General features: G+C 41.4%; 1 protein-coding gene across 1 annotated transcript in view; it reads right to left on the reverse strand.

Moving 5' to 3' along the window:
• Nucleotides 1-19,301, reverse strand: part of USP12 (ubiquitin specific peptidase 12) — a 211,656-nt gene that overhangs the window by 91,378 nt on the left and 100,977 nt on the right. The gene's annotated exons all lie outside the window — the stretch shown is intronic.

A 19,301-nucleotide genomic window follows, 5' to 3' on the forward strand; every position in this document is an offset into this window, starting at 1 on the left:
AACTTTCAACCCTTTCTGCAGCTTTTGGACATTGCAGGTTTGAGTCACAGTAACACAATGCCCCAACCAATGGCACACAAACATCCTATATTTATTTAAAAAAAAAAACAAAAAACACAAGACTGCAACTATGTAACATTCTAGGCAGGGAACAAGTAAAAAATAATCATAAACTTTTTTTTTTCTTTTATTTATTTGATTTATATTCCGCTTTTTGACACTTCAAAGCGGATTATGATAATTTACCTGAATATATTACTCAATAGAGACTTACAAAACCAACACTGACACTAAGCTGGAAGATACATTTTAAGAACCTGCTCAAAGTTTGTACCCGACAAACCTGTTGTTCCAAATGCCTGAGAAAGCAAGAATATTTTTAGCTGCTTCTTAAAGGTGAATAATGAAACGTCAGTACTCAAATAATTCGGAGGACACTTCCATAGCTCAGAACCAGCAACCATGAAGGTCCTTGCCCAGGTTTCCACCAACTGGATTTGTTGCATGAATGATACCTCCAAAAAATTGTTACCAGCCGGTACTGGCTTATAGGTACACTGCCAGAAAACTCAGAAGCATAGCAGGGGATAACTCAAGTGAGGCAAAACTACAATGCAAGGCAGCAGAAAAAGATAATCTCTGATTCTCTCCCATCTTGGAACACATTTTTAAGTTAGAACATAAGAACGTAAGATTTTTCATACTTACCAAAAGTATATCAAGCCCAGGATCCTGTTTCCAACAGCGGCCAATCCAGGTCACAAGTACCTGGCAGGATCCCAAGGGGGTAGATAAATTCCATGCTGCTTATCCCGAGGATAAGCAGCAGATTTCTGAAAATCCATCTTAATAATGGTTTACGGACTTTTCCTCAAGAAACTTGTCCAAACCTTTTTTTTTTAAACACAGCTACACTAACAGCTTTCACCACATACTCCAGCAATGAATTCCAGTGCCTAATTATGCATTGAGTAAAAAAATATTCTCGTATTCATTTTAAATGTACAGTTTAGTAACTTCATTCTGTATTCCTTAGACTTTGTACTTTTTGAAAGAGTAAACAACCAATTCATGTTTACTCGTTGCATTCCACTCATGATTTTATAGACCTCTCTCTAACTCCCCTCAGCCATCTCTTCTCCAAGCTCAAGAGCCCTAACCTCTTTAGACTTTCCTCATAAGGGAATCATTCCATCCCCTTTTATCATTTTAGTCTAGTTCTGCTATATATTTTTTTTTGAGATGTGGTGACCAAAACTGCACACTTTATTCAATGTGTGTCGCATCATGGAGCGAGAGGCATTATGATATTCTCTGTTTTATTCTCCATTCTTTTCCTACTAATTCCTGGCATTTTATTTGCTTCCTTGGCTGCTGGTGCATACTGGGCAGAAGATCTTAACATGTTAACAATGACACCTAGATCCTTATTCTGAATGGAACTTTGCATTGTGTAGCTATAATTTGGGTTACTCTTGCTTGACAGAGATATTTTAAAAGGAGCACATGTGTGCCCACAAATGTGTGTATTGGGTACGTGAGCAAAAATGTACTTAATTTTATATCGTGCATGCAAGTACACTCATACCACTTAAAATATCCTTACCACGTGTATACGTGGAGACTCTATGCGTGTACTCACAAGTGACAAGAGAGTGAGAGAGCTGGGAACAAGATGGCCGCCTACTGAGACGCATGAAAGAACCTCTTCTCCTCGGTTTTTGATGAAACTGTGAATTGCCTCAAGAAAAATGCCTTGTACTAAGCTTAAGGCCAGACTCAGGGAGAATATAACTAGTTCTCCTTTACCTGGCCCGGTTCAACTGCAGATTGAAGAGTTTTTCAGGGCAACGCCAGCTTCAACTCCCGTAATGATGGCCGCTGCAGCAGTAGACGCAGAGCGGAAGTATCCTCTGCTGGACGACAAGATCTCCCTAAGCCCGGGAGCACCAGCAACACCATCTCCTCCCTGGTATGGTCCCGCAGTCACGCTGGACCTACCGGAGGATTTGCATGAGGCCCTGAGTCCATCGAGTCTGCACCTGGAAGAGATGTGGGAGTGGAGGCAGCAGCTGGGGCATGTAGGGACCCCGAGATGAAAGATCCTGCTGGTATTATTTCTCTTCCCTAGGCCTCGGTGAAGGCCTCGGTGAAGAATTCCACCTGAGCCCTCAGTGAATGGCTCAGGTGGAATTATGTCTAGAGGAGAGGTCACCAATGCCCAGGTTGGTAAGTTTCAACTTATAAGACCTTCTGTTATAACCTTGGACGCCCTCTGGAATTCATTGGTTAATTTGGAATCTCCGATTACTGGATTAACCTCAGTAGTTATTGACACTAACAAATGTCTCCAGGATAGCTCTAACGAAATATCTGTGCAAGAGTCAAAGATTCAGAAGTTGGATTCCAGTTTGTGGAAAAGGTACAGTAACAACTAGTACAATCTGAAATAGTTTATTCCAAGAAGATTGAGAACATTGAGAATGGATTGCGCTCTCTTAATTTGAGAGTTCTTAGTTTTCCTATAATAGAGAACATTTCTCCGATAGAATTATTTCGGAATTATATCTCTCAGACTCTTAAGGTCCCAAGTGCATTAATGCCTGTAATAACTAAGGCATATTTTTTGCCTCAAGCTCAACCTGAGAATGTGTCCAGAGATAATCTGCTTTTGGAATCGTCACTAGATTTAACTAACTTTCTTCAAGATTCTCAAACAATTGAGATCAAGCATCGTGGAACCCTATTGGTGACTTTTGCTTTTCCTGTAGATCGGGATAATGCCTTGCATTTTTTCCTACATAATCGATCATTGCTGTTTTACGGTCAGAAGCTGTGGGTGTACCCTGATTTAACTAGGGTCTCACTACTTCACCGAAAGAAGTTTCTTTCTTTACGTTCTGAGGTTCTTTCCAAAGGGGGTCAATTTACTATGCTCTGTTATCTGTGTAAATGTAATGTTAATTATCTTTTTTTTCTAGCCATCCCAACTAAGGACGTTTGACTCTCCATCCTGATTAAGCCGGCTTAATATCTGGCTTGTTTCTCAGTATTTCCTTTTTCTTTGTTCCCTGTTAATCCGCTCTTTTTCTTGCTGCCCTCTGTTTTTCCTTTATATTATGTGAGGTGGAAGTACCCTTTTCCTTTACCATTTTTAATGATGGGTAAAAGATATTTCTTATCATTTATTTCTGTATACCTCATGATTCAGTGCAAGAGGTTCTTGTATGTATATTTTTGAAATTGCATAAAAATAAAATAAAAAAAAAAGAGAGAGAAAGATAGAGAGACTGTTAGAGAAACAATCTGACACTCTATATATCTCCCACTGTAAGAGCGGCACTTTCAACTCGGGGGGGGGGGGGGGGGGTGGCTACGTTATCACAGCCATTATGTCACGTCCTTTACTTTAATTGCCTGTTTCGCAATTTTTTTGTATAAGACGTATTTGTTCCACTACAGATGAATTTGAGAGGCAGGCTATGATACTTATAGAGCGATTTAGATTGCGAGGCTATCCTAACAAGGTTATCATGCAAGCTTACAAATGAGTGAAATATAGCAATCGAGATGAATTATTAAGATATCAAGTTAAAAAGGATCAAGCTCGTTTGGTATGTGCATTACAGAGTATGTCTACATCTACCATTGCCGCATCAATTAAGAAACATTTGCATGTTTTTTAGCCTTGCATGAAATTTTCAATGAGCCTCCATTAATCGCTACCACACGAGTATTGAATACACTGGGCAACAATGAAAGTGTTACTGACCTAAAAAGGTCCTACTCTGTAGTATCTTGATGTGCTGAACACGAATATGACCATGAAAAGGTTTTATTGGCTCTCGTTTTGAAGATATTTAATATAGTTCACTTTCTATGTTTAGTCATGTAAATTTATCTAGTAGGACTGTAAATAAGCCTAGAATGATGTAATATTGCATCATATTGCATAATACCATCATGCACACATCATCCAGAATTTATTACATCATTTTCTGATGCAATGCAGTTCTACTGCCATGCTGCTGCTGAGTAAGCTGACGTCAGCAGTGTACTATATGAAGCCCAGTCAGAAAGGGTGAGCATTTGAAATATTCATGCTGGCTGACTACTGCTGGACACTCCGCAGAGATGCTCCCGAACAGGTGTACAAGAGACAAGCAAAGAAATCTAAGATGTAGTCTATGACTTCATTTTTCAAACGGTATTAACTGTAGGTCTCCTACTATTGGCATACAATTCAAGATGTAATTATATTATTGCATATTACAAAAAAACTAGAGCCAATTTTGCATTTTCACAGTCACATTCATGTTTAGCACATGGAAATTTATAAGAATTGACTAATATCATTTCCGTAACATGACTTTTGTGAAAATTTGTTGCCCAGTGATATTAGAGATCGAATAGTACATTCTTATTTAAAGACTGAAATTGACAAATTGAAAGGCAGTCATCAGAAATGTGGTCTTTGTAGTTTGTGCGAAAACAGCATAGAGGGCTATCTTTGGACAGACCTGGTTAAGGGATACAGGGTCAAAAGGAAGTTTGGGACAGACTGCACATCAGAGCGAGTAGTGTATGTGGTTATAAGTCCATGTCTTAAAGTGAATGTAGGACGGACTAATAGTGCAGTCAAACTTAGATTAATTGAACATCGCTCTAGGTTAAAGACTACCAATTTAAATGCCCCCATAGCATCACACTGTGTGGGACATTATCATACTTTTGATCATCTTAAATGGACTATGATCGATAAAGTTGAAAACACATGCAATGGAGGGGACATTTTGGTACAGCTGAATTACAGAGAGCAGTACTGGATTCACACATTACAAACAGAGCAACCAAAAGGTCTTAACGAACAACTTGATTGGTGGTCTTTAGTTTAAGAAGCAAATTCATTGATTAGTTTATAGTCACATAGTAGTCTATTTAAATGTGAAAATTGTGAGGGAGCTTGTCCGCCATCTTTCAAAGGACATTTGTTGAGTACTGCTATATTAAGGGCATTACAAAAGTAAATCACCGATTATACTGTGGCCCCTGAGGAAGGACGTTCTCCGAAATGTGGCCATGTTGGGAAGATTAAGCAGCTAAGTACAATTTAGTTTAAAACATTTTTGGACTAAAAAGTTTTTCATTATGGTGCAATTTAACATGGCGAGATGTGGATACAGCAGCATTCTGTAATTAAAATTTTGGCGGCAGTATGAAGTCTTTTTAAGATACAAATAAAATAACAAAAAAGATCTTTATTGGCGGCACTATTAACACAGATGCACAGGGTGGTTGGTGGTGTGTTTATGATTATAAAAGTAACACTATTTAGGGAACCGGGATGATACCTAAAAATAGTATATATATGAAACTACCACCATCCACTCACTAAATGTATTTAAAGAATATTGAGTAGATTGTTTCCACCATAACTTTACTTAATAGAGTGGGTACATTCGTATTTATGGTTGTTTGATCAATTATTAATCTACGGAGTGGCAAGTTTTGATATTTTGGGCTCAAAAAAAGTGTAGCAGATTGTTGAGGCACAATTCCCCTTGGCTAAGTCCATGTTGGCTTTGTCCCATTAAAATGTGCCTATCTATATGTTCAGTAATTTTGTTCTTTATGATAGTTTCTAATATTTTGCCTGGCACAGATGTCAGACTCACTGGTCTATAGTTTCCTGGATTACCCCTGGATCTCTTTTTAAAAATTATTACATTAGCAACCCCCATTTCTTCAGTACTATAGACAATTTTAACGATAGTTTACAAATTAACTATAGGAGGTCCGCAATTTCATTTTTCAGTTCTTTCAGCACTCTAGTATGTATACCATCTGGTCCAGGTGATTTGTTATGCTTTAGTTTGTCAATTTCTCCTATTACATCTTCTAAATACACTGAGATTTCTTTCAGTTCTTCTGAATCATCACCTTTAAATATAATTTCTGGCATGGGTATCTCTCTTACATTTTCCTCAGTGAAAGCCAAAGCAAAGAATTAGCCTATCTGCTATTGCCTTGTCATCTTTAAGTGCCCCTTTTACCCCTTGATCATCTAATGGTCTGACTCCCTTGCAGGTGTTTTTACTTTGAATGTACCTAAAAAGGTTTTATTAAGAGTTTTTACTTCCATGGCAAGCTTCTTTTCAAATTCTTTTTTTGCTTTCCTTATCAATGCTTTGCATCTAACTTGCCAGTGCTTATGTTGTTCCTTGTTTACTTCATTTGGATTCCTTTTCCATAGCTAGAATAGCCTCTCTTACCTCGCCTTTTAACCATGCCGATAGTTGTTTAGACTTCCTTCCACCTTTTCTAATGTGTGGAAAACATCTGGTCTGGGCTTCCAAGATAGTATTTTTAAACAAGGTCCATGCCTGATGTAAACTTAACCTTTACACCTGCTCCTTTCAGTTTTTTCCTAACAATTTTCATCATATGATCAGTCACCCTTTTGAAAGTTAAATGCTTTCTCTGTAGATTTCTTTAGTGTCCTCACTCCAGTTAAGTCGAGTTTGATCATGTTGTGAATATATTGCTCAGTGGCTCCAACACTGTTACCTCTCGTACCAAATCCTGTATTCCATCTTTGTTGGTTCTTGTACCAGCTGCTCCATGAAGCAGTCTTATTTCGTCTAAGAACTTTACCTCTCTAGCATGTCTTGATGTGACATTCACCTAGTCAGTACTGGGATAACTGAAATCACCCATTATTACTGTGTTGCTGATTTTGTTAGCTTCCTTAATTTCTGTCAGCAACAGTCTGTTTGTTCATTCTAGCCAGGTAGACAGTAGCCCCACTGCTATTTTATTCCCCTTTACAACTGGAATTTTTATCCATAAAGATTCAACATTGCATTTTGTTTTCTGCAGAATTTTAATCCTGTTTGATTCAATGTCTTCTTTAATATATGGCACCACCCCTCCACCAATTTGATCCATCCTATCATTTCGCTATCACAGGGTCCCATTGGTTATACCTCCTTCCACTAAATCTCTGAGATGCCAATTATCCAGTGCTATACACTCTATCTCCTCCATCTTATTTCTTCATTTATACACAGACATATAAAAGTATGTTTTTTGTTTGAATTGACAACCTGTTCATCAGTTGACAGGGGTAATTTGGAATCTCTCTGCTCTGTACTTAAAGACCCCTGGTCCACTTTAGCATTTATTGCAACCTCTCTACTAGGATGCCCTAAATTCCCAGTTCTCTTAGTATTCTTCAAAGATGCATCATTCAGAACCATGCAGCTTTCCCCCATCATCTAATTTAAAGGGTATGTTTCTCTTTCCTTCACAAACTGTATTTTTGAAAGTGAACTCCAGTACATAAATGTGGGGAAAGGAGGGGGAGCCGAGGAGTTCTTTACACTCATTTTTCTAGATTCCCTTTTGTAAGAGCAGGCTAAGGCTCCATGAACAGTTACAGCAGGGATGTTTAATCGGTGCCATCCACTGAATCCCTGTAACAAAGAACCCACTTAACAAAAACACGCATGCAATCACTTTCTTTTTTTTTCTAACCCAATAATTTCCTTTGGGCCTCCAGCCCAATCAGAACCAGGGCCGGGATGCTGATGCCATGAGCCTTCATTCACAAGTGCCTGGAGATTGTTCTCCCCTGTTTTGTATTTGCCCCAATGCACCCCGTCTGGCAACTGCAGCAACAGTCTTAAAGTGAGGGCCATGTAACAGGGCTCCTGCCAGAACCCTGCCATTATGGGCCCCTAATCCAGCTACTCCTTGCCTGCCCATAACATTTTTAGTAGCCGGTTTGCTTGACATTTATATCAGATAAGACAATGTTTGGATTGTTAACGATTATGTCATGTTTTGGTTTTTGTAAGTTTGTTTTTATTATGGATGTTTTTATGTAATCCACTGTGAATTGAGAAGCACATGGGTAATCTTTTTTTAATTATTATTATTAATAATAATAATAATAATAATAATAATATTTCACTCTTGAATGATGAGCATGACTCCCTCCCACCTCAGGGAGGAGGGGCGGGGACTGTGACCGCTGCCTCCACAACATTCCCAGCCATAGACAAACCAGGGAGTGGAAGTCTTGATTTGGGGACCTTCTGCACGGCAATTCACAGCACTGCCACCGAGCCATTGGGCCAGCCCCAAATGCTTCTCCCCTGACAACCGACCAATTCCAGCTCCATGAGCCACTATAAAAACTATAGAGTACTAAAAAAGCCACAGTTGAAGAATCACAGGACAGATGCAGATTATGAAACACCAAGTTAAATAAATCTCCGAGACATCTGCAGTATCTAGTGGGGCCAACTGTGTAAAAAGGAAGGCACAGATTCTGCCTTCTGAATGATGGTATTGTGTGGCATTAAAACTGTTTCACATCCTATGCCCAAAGTGAGCTTGCTAGGAAGCTAAGCTGAAAGATAGATAATATTCTCAACTGGAAAAGATCTAATTCCACCTCTCCCTTTTGCTGTCAATAAAATAGCATAAGTTTAAAGATGAGAATGACTGGAACAAGTGCAGTTGGTGGTGGAAAGGGCTGGAGACCTAGGAGGGCCTCTAGTGATGCAGAAGGCAGGGACAACCGCAGAGGATGGATGAGCCAAGAAATAAATTATCTGCAGGCAGACAATGACCATTTTACTATGTGATAAAACTGAATAACTGCAAGTTAGTTTGAAGGAACAGAAGACCGGGAGGGATTTGCACTCATATGTATTAAGCGATCCATGTGTAAACCCTGCTCTAGTCCCACCCTTTGTGCCACAGTGGCTCTGGTTTATTCCACACTTAGAAGGCAGATAAGCAGAGCAGTGTAATAAAAAAATAAAGCTAAGAGCATTGACTATCCACTAAACTATTTCTTTCTCTCTCTCTCTCTCTATATATATATATATATATATATAATTACGAGAGAGAGAGAGAGAGAGAAGTAATTTAGTGGATAGTCTATGCTCTTAGCAAAATATATATATATATATATATATATATATTTTGCTAGATTTGCAGGTTGGTCACTCGCTTAGTCATTTTTATGCCAACTTCCGGGGCATTTCATTTAATTTCCAGCTCTTATATTCTGTCTTTCCAGCACTAGGCCAATCAAGAGGGATTACATCTTTAGGAAATGATCGAATAAACAACATTAAATTCACTAATAATACAAAATTATTCTCAGTATCTCACCAAAAAGTGTCGCTCAGCAGCCGTACCTGAACACGAAGTACAATCTCATGGAACATGTAAAGATGGCAAGAATATGGTTATGCGTGAAAACAATGTTCAAAATATTATCTATCTGATTCTCTGTCAAACCGATGCAGAAATCACAGTATTTTTTTGTTTTCTGTTTTTTTAACTCCTGCTGTAATAAGCTAATGGTATGCTAATGTATCGGGAGCTAAATTGTGTGTTCACCCAGTTAAGAAGTGTGTTCAGCATGGCCTGAACGCATATTTTAACTCGAGAGAGTGGGCAAGCCACCAGAGGAAGTGTTCTTACGTCCTCCGCCACTTAGCAGATAAGTACGGATTTATCTGGCTATCTGGGCGCGGTTCACTGCTACTCAGCGGGATAACTACTTATCCGAACTGCGCCCAGATAGCCGGATAATTACTGACCTATCCGGCTAAAGTGGCAGCGGCAGAGTGGGAAAGGCTACTTTTTTCAAATTTTATGTGCCCGTACACCCAAGTGTAAAGCTTCCAGCATTAAAAAAAAAAAAAAAAAAAAAAGTGTGTGTCCAACCAGCGCATCTCTCTGCATCGGGCGTGCATCCTTAATGCCCTAATTAGCATGGAAATTTCATGCAAGGGCACTAAGCTGACCACACATTTTTGAACGTTCATTTTGTGAGTGCAAAACTCCTTGCAGCGTCAGCAGGAAAGCTTATGCTCACAAATAAGCATTTGAGAGCAGGTAAACCTGTGCGATCAGGTAAACGCACCTTTCTGCATCGACCTGTGTGAGGGGTAAATGGCGGAGCACAATGCAACAGCACGTGGATGTTTATCCACTGCAAAAAAAACAAAACGTTATGTACTGTCATTTATTTTAAAGGGAGAAAGGAATGCTCTGAGTGGAAAAAAGAAACGTTTGAAGGTACATGCGTACAGAAGGCTAGAAACGGAACAAGTAAAGTTTCAGGAAATGGGGTTGGTGGTACTCTAAGACCCAATGTGCACCTCTAAAGACTACCACTAAGCATATTATTTAAATTAGCTCCTTTCTACACAGAAATTACCTAAGGGAAGATAAGCAGCCAGCACTGAGCACTATAAAATTCGATTTGATTTGGGGATCCGGTTTCTACTCATTGGGCCAGCACAGAGTTGGGCTGCTGCAAAGGCAGCATTCGCAGTCCCTGGGGAGGTGGAGGGATTGCACATCAGTGACTCCTAGAGATGAGGGGTTAGGGTATACACGTGGTGGCTTCCAAGGTAAATCTGAGGCTCCTTGCAGAGAACGTTGTTCTGGGGTGGGCAGAAGAATTCACTTAGGGACGGGGGTGGGAAATCCCTGCCTCCCCCCCACTGGCGACCATGAATGAAGGCCCAGGGCTCTTCAGCTTCAGACGCCCCTGTTATAAATGACATTGGGCACAGTAGGGACAGGTTACGATTACACTGAAAGTTCAAAAGTGGCGAAGACAAATCGGGTTAAAAAAAACAACATGTATGCAGTCACCACAGAGGTAAATAGCTTAGCAGAACGTTTCCGGTACCTCAACAACGTGGCAGCTTCCCTAGGGGATAGAAAGTAAGCTAATAGTTATGGCTGCCCAATTTCAGTTGGATAAAGCGAGGTGCAGAGTGAAAGCGAGATAACGAGGGAAGGGAGATTCCAATTCTTGTTCCCAGATTTCACACAACTTTTAATTCAAGGGGAAAAAAAAAAACAAACCCATTAAACTGCAATATGCTGGCAGCGTGCCGGGACAAAATTAAATACACAGAGTGGAGTACAGCCGGTCTTCTCAATGTGTGAAAAATCTCTGGTGAATCAGAGTGACCGATGGTCCACGTGATCAGAGATCTTTTAACCTGAGATTTCTCAGCTGACACTCCCCTGCCAACCAGCGCAGCACTGCAGCGAATCCACTGATCTTCTAAGTCCTATTCAAACTATCAACCCAATTCATTGCTTAAACAGGCCAATGAAATATCAGCGCGTAAAAAACGTGCAGCCAAACTGGGTGCGTGCACATCCATCTCTGTCCAGGGTACGCAATGCAACAGGAAAATGATCTGCCGAGCTAATAGGGACGCGCAATGGGTAATTTGTGCATACCTAGTGCTCTGCATCAGGCGCCCAGGAGAAGCTGGCTGTGCGACTACAACCGCTTGGCCAGAGCTCCCTTCCCTACCACAGGTGGGCAGGCGTTAAATCTGCAGCGTTAAAATGGGCTCCATAGCCAAGCAGCAATTTTTTGCATTGGAGGATAATAACTAAGAGACTCATCAACATGAATATGCATGTGATGAGCGCTATTAGACATGTGCTGGTTTGGACGCACTAATCCCCTTATTGCTTGAGAGGTTTTAGATGCACGTCCAAGCATATGTAAAGCCTTGCGCTCAGCAGAGCGCACTATATTGCATCGGCCTGAAAGTCTTAATAAAAAGATACATCCACCATAATTCTTAAACACATCATATGACCATCATAAGGAGGCTAAGCAAGGCTGTGTTCTCCTTTATTTCTACATTTAAAAGGAGGGAAAGCAAAAGAATACAGTAACACCTTCTCCTTTAAAAAAAAAAAAATGAGTAAAAAGAAAACTCAAAGCTTTAAACAAAAATGCCCTCTCTCTCTCATGCCTAGAAATAGATTCTTTCTGGGTAATTTTTCCTTTTACAGAAAAAAAAAAAAAAACCCGAGCACTAATGCAATGCATCTTTCTGGCACACTGACGCAAGCACACTGCCTTCCAAAAAAAAAAGTAATTTTAAGATAAGCTCAACTGCAAAACATTTTTACATTCAAAATAATCCTGATGGATCTTCAGTTCCATGCTATCTATAATAATAATATTAGTAATAATAATACAAAGAAAAGTAAAACAAAAAAAAAGAAGCTCTGTTCTAAGCAGGCGAGATATACTCCCTCTCCCCCGTGCTCGTTACTGGGCAGGACTGAAAGGGGAGGCCATCTCCTGCCAGGATCAGTGGCTTTTACTACCAGACTGGCATCATGGACAAAGCGGTCTTCAGTCCCTGGGACTGCCCATGATGGACAAGCAATTGCAGTCAGGTCCACAGGAGTAAATTACAAAGCCAATCTAAGATTAAAGCAGCTGTACCAGGCAGATTACTCACAATATCAGGCTTGGCTGTGTTGCATCCTCCTTTGGGTCTTATTCCTAAATCTCCTGCCTTTTTTGGGGGGGAAGGGGGTTATACTTCTTTATAATAATAATAATAATAAAAAAGAAGTTCTTCTCATCCCTCCACTTAATTTCTTTCCCTGAATCCACACAATATTCCTGCATTTCTCGAATCAGTGACTCTTGCCAAAGGTAGAAATCAGAAGTGGCATTGAAGCAGCCCAATTTACTTTTCCTTCAAAAGCTTTAGGACTGGCCAATTAGGAGCTTTCACAATTTTAAATACTAACATCTCCTTTATAATGAACTACAGGTCAGCCCAAAAAGGGGCACCTTAATGATTTATCTGACAGCTAAACTATTAAAAAAAAAAAAAAGTTTGCTAGAAATGCTACTTTAATCCTTCCTTAATTAACAATGTCCAGAAGATTGTTTTTTGATTTTCAAGTGTGTAACTTGCTCATTATTTTTGAGTAGAAATGGATCTACTTTTTGAGATCTGCCAGGTATAATCCTAGTATCCGGATTTGGCCTATGTCAGACAGGGGATGCTGAGCTCGATAGACCTCTGGTCTGACTCAGCACGGCTCTTCTTACGTTCTTATGAGGCCCCTATCATTCTATAGCGTCTTTGGACTCCTGACGCTGTGGTCCTGTGGTCTATGCTGAAAGTACCACATTTTCCCAGTACATGCAAATTAAACTGATACCGTCCCTTACACTAAATAATATTTTAAAAGGACCTCTATTTCTTCCTTCTTTTAGTCTCTACAACCTCTTATTTTCAAGTCTGAGTCCAAGCTGTGGCAGTTTAAATACTTCTTATACATTTGCAAACTTCTGTTTAAAGCACAGCGTGCCTCCTCTTCCAAGCAGCCTACCACAGGCTCTTGCAAGTTTCTATAGGAACTTGGGGCAGCCCAAAGAGAGGCTGTTCCAGGCTGGACTATCCCCCTTCAGGCTTAGAGAGAAAATCCCGCTTTTCTTTGGGAAACAACAGCTACATTTCCACATGTATAAAGGGGTTAAATCAGGACTGGAACAGACTCTACCAATTAGCTGACAATCCTAATCACGGGAGCTATTTATGGACAGACCACTTCCGTAAAAATATTTAAAAAACAAAACAAGGGGATTTCTAGTTATGCTCTGAGCCACACGGACATTTGTTGCTGAGCTCCTGTGGTGTCTACTCTTAATTCTTTGATTAAATCTTGTAAAATACCACTAATTTGTTTCTGAAATGATGAGCAAGGATCTCTTACAAGGCTCCATATTGGTGCTCTGAGCGGAAAGGAAATTGAAGCCCCTGAAGGAAGGTACATGGGGCAAATATCCGGAGCGAGACGAAGAGCCAATGGCGCCCAAACTCGAGGGCAAGATGGACGAGGTCCCTGTGACGCCCGGGGCTTGCCCAGATAAAGTCGAGGGCCTCCTGGAGGCTTTTACTGCTAAGATTACCTCATACTTGGACACCCAGATAGGGGTGATAGTGGACAAAAATCGCCCAGCTTGTGGATACTGTGCGCGACCAATTAGGGAGATTGGAGGAGGGCGAGACCCAAATTTCGGACTTCGAAGATTCGCTGATGTCGCTGAATGCTAAGGTGGAAAAAAATGGAGTGCATGCAGACATGTGTTGTCCAGAAAACGGATGACTTAGAAAATCGGTCGAGGTGAAACAATATTCACATCATTGGCCTCCCAGAAAAAAAAATGAGGGTCGCAATGCTGTTGCTTTCATGGCCCGTTGGCTTCCCCAGCTACTTAAAATATCATGCGAAGATGGTGCCCTTAAAATCAATCTGGTGTACTGCATTGCTGCACCTATGCCAGCTCAAAGAAGCTCTCCGCTTGCGTTAATAGTGCGTCTTCACAACTTTCAAGATAAGCAACGCGTTCTCACTGCTGCCAGAGAATCCGGACCTTTATCCCATGCAGAGGCAAGGATAATGATCTTTGCCAATTTTTCACCAGAGTTGCAGAAACGGTGTCAGGCCTTTGGGCCTGTGAAGCGGGAGTTCGTCAACATGGGCCTCGCTTACATGATCCTCTATCACGCCAAGCTGAAAGTCACCATTGATAACAAGGTGGTCGTCTGCTCTACTCTGAAGGAGGTGGAACAGCTCCTGGCTGATATCAAGCATCGCACTTACCCGCCGGATGCGCCATGAATGATTGGCAGTATATATATGTTGAGTTTCCACTACTCTACAGCGCCCTGCAAGAGTTAAGACAGAAAGGTTTATTTGGACTGTACTGTTGCTCACCGAAGTTCCTTCTTTTTCAGTTTTTCATGTTCTTACTTTATGTCTGTTAAACTTACTATATGGCTCCACGACACTGTCAGACTATGGGGTAATACTTCCTTCTGATATTTCTGCAGTGGCGATTACCAGTGATCACTACATTGGGCCTTTTTGCTTTTCGCCCTTCACTAGTATGCTCATTGTGATTTTTATTTTTAGCGAGTAAGGGTCCCAGCTGCAGAGGCTTCTTCGGTATGCCATCTATATGCACATGTACTTTCTTTATGCACTGCAATGTGGTCTGGATGGGGAGTGCTCATTTTCTGATCTGTTTCCAAGCTGCTGTTCATTTTGTTTGCAATGTTGGGCGTGCCCTGTTTGCTATTGCTTGTTTTTTCTGGCCTTACCAAGGATGCCATACGACGTACTCCTAGCTAACTCTTACACTGTCATGAGTCAATCCAGTTTTTCATTTTTCTGAATGCGTTCTTGTGGTCATTGAGGAGGTTCGTTAAGGGTTTTTTGATAAAGGTTGAGTGGGATGGGGTGGGGGGGTTGGTGGCTGTTTTTAGACTGGAGCCCCGTTCCTGATTAAATTTTCCACCGGGGTGGGCTCCAGTTGTTCACCCTTTGGATTTGTGGGGTTACCCTTAAGGGTGGGGTGGTTAGGGGTTTTCTATTTGGTAGTTGGGGTAGGGTTGGGGGGTTGATATGGTAACTTGATTCTTTAATAGAGGTAAGAGGGTTTGCTTTACTCACTACTTGGCTAGTGGGGATATCACTTTCTTTAGTTTCAACTGCTTTTGTTTACATGCACTCTTGTCACTATCTTAATCCGCTGACTTACTGGTTGGAGGCATTTTTATCCTGGACCCAGAGGTTACTTGTTAGGGCTCTAGGTCAATTGAGGTGTTTTTATTCTTTCTGTCCCGGATATGTGACCCCCCCATTGAGCCTATCTTCTCTCTCTTTAATGTCTGCTTTTAAACTTAAGTCCTTGAATGTTAAGGGTATTTCGTCCCCCGTTAAAAGGAAATGTATTTTACAATGGGCAAGCTATAATCAGGTTCACATTCTTTTCCTGAAGGAAGCTCACTTATCTAATGTGGAACATGAGACATTGAAAAGTGGTTGGGTGGGTAGCGTTTACTACTCGTCATATAACTCCAGTAGCTGGAGAGCTTGTGTGTTGAAGTCATTATGCGATCCAGAAGGTAGATACGTTACCCTTGATTGCTCTCTGTATAATGATAAATTTGTCCTAGTGAATGTGTATGGCCCCAACCACGACCAGGATGCCCTTAAAAGAGGTTGCTGGACACTGTTGTGGCCTTTGGCTATAATAAATTGTGTATGGAGGAGATTGAAATGTTTGTATGAACCCCCCTTCTGGACAGATTTTCTGGTGCCCTCTCCTGTCACAGTACCAGTTTGATTGTAGTGAGTTAGTTTCCTCCTTGTCTCTACTAGACATTTGGCGTCACTTTCACCCCACTGATAGGGATTATATGTTTTACTCTCCCCGCACAAATCCTATAGTAGGTTTGATTATTTTTTATGTACACCTAATTTTTTTTAGCTGGGACAGGGGACTGTGCCATCCTCCCTTTTACTATCTCTGATCACAGCTCTGTTGACCTATTGCTCTGCTCTGTGAATAACAGACCACGTACCCCAATGTGTAGGTTAAACACGTCCCCCTTCTGGGCAAATTGGAATTTCTAGATTTGGTTAAAAAGACAGTGCGTGAATTTAATGAACATAACCCTCCTGCTGACTACTCACCTGTGCTTTGCTGGGAAGCATTTAAGGTTTATCTCAGAGGGCAAAAAACTGGCTTTACCAGCCACCTCCAGAAGGAGCTAAGACAAAAAGTTACCTCGTTGTTAGCTGATATCACTTGGTTGGAAGCCCAACATAAGCGGGACTCTAAGAATGAGACGTACAAATTGGAACATACCCGACAAGAGCTTCATTCTCTAGAAATGGTGAAAATAAAGCGAGCCTCAAAGTTTATCAGGTTAACTATTACGAACATGGTGACAAGGCGGGGACTTTGTTAGCCAGGGCAGTGAAAGAGAGGCAAGGGAAATCGCAAATTACAGTCCTCGGTATCCCTGAGGGACTAACTAACTCTGTGACCCGTGCAAGCTTGAGCGCTTAATGATACAGTGTTTTTTGGACTTTTACTCGGCCCCTGATAGGCCAGATGAGGGAAATATTCAGAGTTTTTTGGACAGCATAGATCTCCCTGAATTGGGTGAGGCCCAGAAAGAAATGCTGGTTGAGCCCATCACTTTTCTTGAGATCCAAATGGCAGTCTGGGCCCTCCCAGCCAGAAAATGTCCTGGTGGTTATCACATTGATTTTTATAAGAAATATTTGGAGGACATAGCCCCCTTTTTGGTTTCTCTATACAATAGTGCTAGCTTGAAGGGGGTCTCTTTGGGGGGTTTGGGTGAGGCTACAATCTCTCTCTTTCATAAACCTGGAAAAGTTCCAACCGATTGTGATTCCTATCATCCAATATCATTGCTAAACTCTGACTTAAAGATACTTGCAAAGCTTTTGCAGCTTCATCTTGAAAGTATGCTCCCCTACTTAGTTCACCTTAACCAGATGGGGTTTGTCAAAGGGTGAGTGTCCACAGTTAACACTAGATGCTTATTTAACATTGTTTATCTTTCCCAGAAATTGGGGAAAACGGGGCTCATTATATCACTTGACGCGGAAAAGGTATTTGATCCTATCTCCTGGCCATTTCTCTTCTTAGTCCTCAAGAAAATGGGTCTCCCTGATAGACTCGTGCAGTGGGTGAGCACTAGGTATGAAGCTCCTAATGCCAGACTCTTGATAAATGGGGTACTGTCTCCTTTCTTCTCTATATACCATGGTACTAGGCAGGGGTGTCCCTTCTCTCCACTTCTTTTTGACCTGGCCATCGAGCCCCTAGTGGTCTGGACTCAGCAAAGCAGGACATCACTGGTTTCTGGTTTGATACAGAGATATAGTATGCTCCTGCCTATGTGGATGATGTCCTGCTCTTTCTGTCTAATCCGCGAGAATCAGGACCTGCGTTACTTGACGCCCTTTAACGGTTTGGAATCTCTCTGGGTACAAAGTCAACTATGACAAGTTGGAAATCTAATCTATAGGGCCCTGTAACGTTGTCCCAGTAAGTATGGCTAATTTCAGAGTGGTCCACGATGGGTTCACCTATTTGGGCATTTATATTTTGAGACCCCAAGCATCTTTATGCCCTTAACTATGAAAGTCTGTTCGCTGATATATGCCAAAATTTGCAAAAATGGGTGGACTTAATCTCTTGGGTGGGGCGTATAAATCTAATAAAAATGACTATTATATTGTCTTCAGCATGTTCCCTGTGATATTCCAGTCAGGGTTTTTGACAATTTGCACATCCTTGTCTCAAAATTTATCTGGAGATAAACATCCACACATTAAGTTAAGCCAATTGTGGCTCCCTAAAAAATAAGGGGGGATGGCGCTTCCCAACCTAAGGGTTTATTACTGGGCAGCCCGCTTACTTCCACTTAAGGTATGGTTTAGGCATGCTGGTGCCGCTTGGCAGTCCCTGGAACAGTCCCAATCTGACGAGATGGATCTTGCTTTACTCCCTTTTGGGCCCTAATCTTCCCCGATTCGCAGGAGAGTAACTAGGAGCAGTTCGCTGCCAGCCCACATGCTGCAGGTCTGGGAACATGTTGTGGGATATTTGGGGTTCACTAGGGAAGCTATTTCCTTTATGGCAGCACCACGAAATCGAGCCTTACATTTGCTCCTGAGTTGAAAGCTTGGAGAGAGTGTGTTTTGATTAGCCTAGCCCAGCTTTGGGAAGATGGGAAGTTCCTTACTTTTGAAGCCCTCAGCTCTGATTTTGATCTTCCCCTCAAATACTCATGCTGACTACTTGCAACTACGTGCTGCCCTCTCTCAGTTGTTTGACTTAACGGTCTCTCTAGAAGAGTTAAATTGGCTGCAGTGTTATTTCTCGGACCCTGATGTTTTTATAAAGGGTATAACACTAGTGTATTGGGGGATGCTTCATGCGAAATTTGGCTCTATCACTTCTGGTAGTTTGATTCGTCAATGGAACGAAGATTTGGGTACTTCTCTCACTCTGCCAGAGTGGAAAATAATATGGTCAAAGCTCATCGTAGCTCTCTCTGCCAACGACGAGTTGAATTAATGGTCCAGCTGTTTCACAGAATATATAGAACGCCTGTCTATTAATCTACTGTGTTTCCTGATTACAGCCCATACTGCTGGAGGGGTTGTGGGGAACGAGGTACTGTGTGGGGGTCAGGGATTTCTGGCGTGAAGTGGCTGCAGTCATTGCTGACATCAATGGTGTTCCTATAAAGTTAGCTCCCCTTATGGGCCTGCTTGGGAGGTGGGAAGGCCTGAGGAAATTTCGGTGTCTGGTGAGCCAAATTCTTTTAGCGGCCCATTTCACTATTGCTACTTTTTGGAAGAGGATCCCAAGCTTTGAGTACTGCCAGCGCCAAGTCTGTCACATTGCTGACCTTCGATATGCGCTCCAACTCAAGCAGTTTGAGCCATCTGGGATCCCTATCATTCTTATCTAGAGAACTCTGTCTCTACCTAAATATATTCTCTTCCATTTTTCTCTGATTCTCAGTTGTAACTGGATAATCACCTCTCACTGAGTCATTCCTTTTTGGTGATAGATACTCTGGATT

This window comes from Rhinatrema bivittatum, chromosome 5 (assembly GCF_901001135.1).
Source record: "Rhinatrema bivittatum chromosome 5, aRhiBiv1.1, whole genome shotgun sequence".
Taxonomy (NCBI): Eukaryota; Metazoa; Chordata; class Amphibia; order Gymnophiona; family Rhinatrematidae; genus Rhinatrema; species Rhinatrema bivittatum.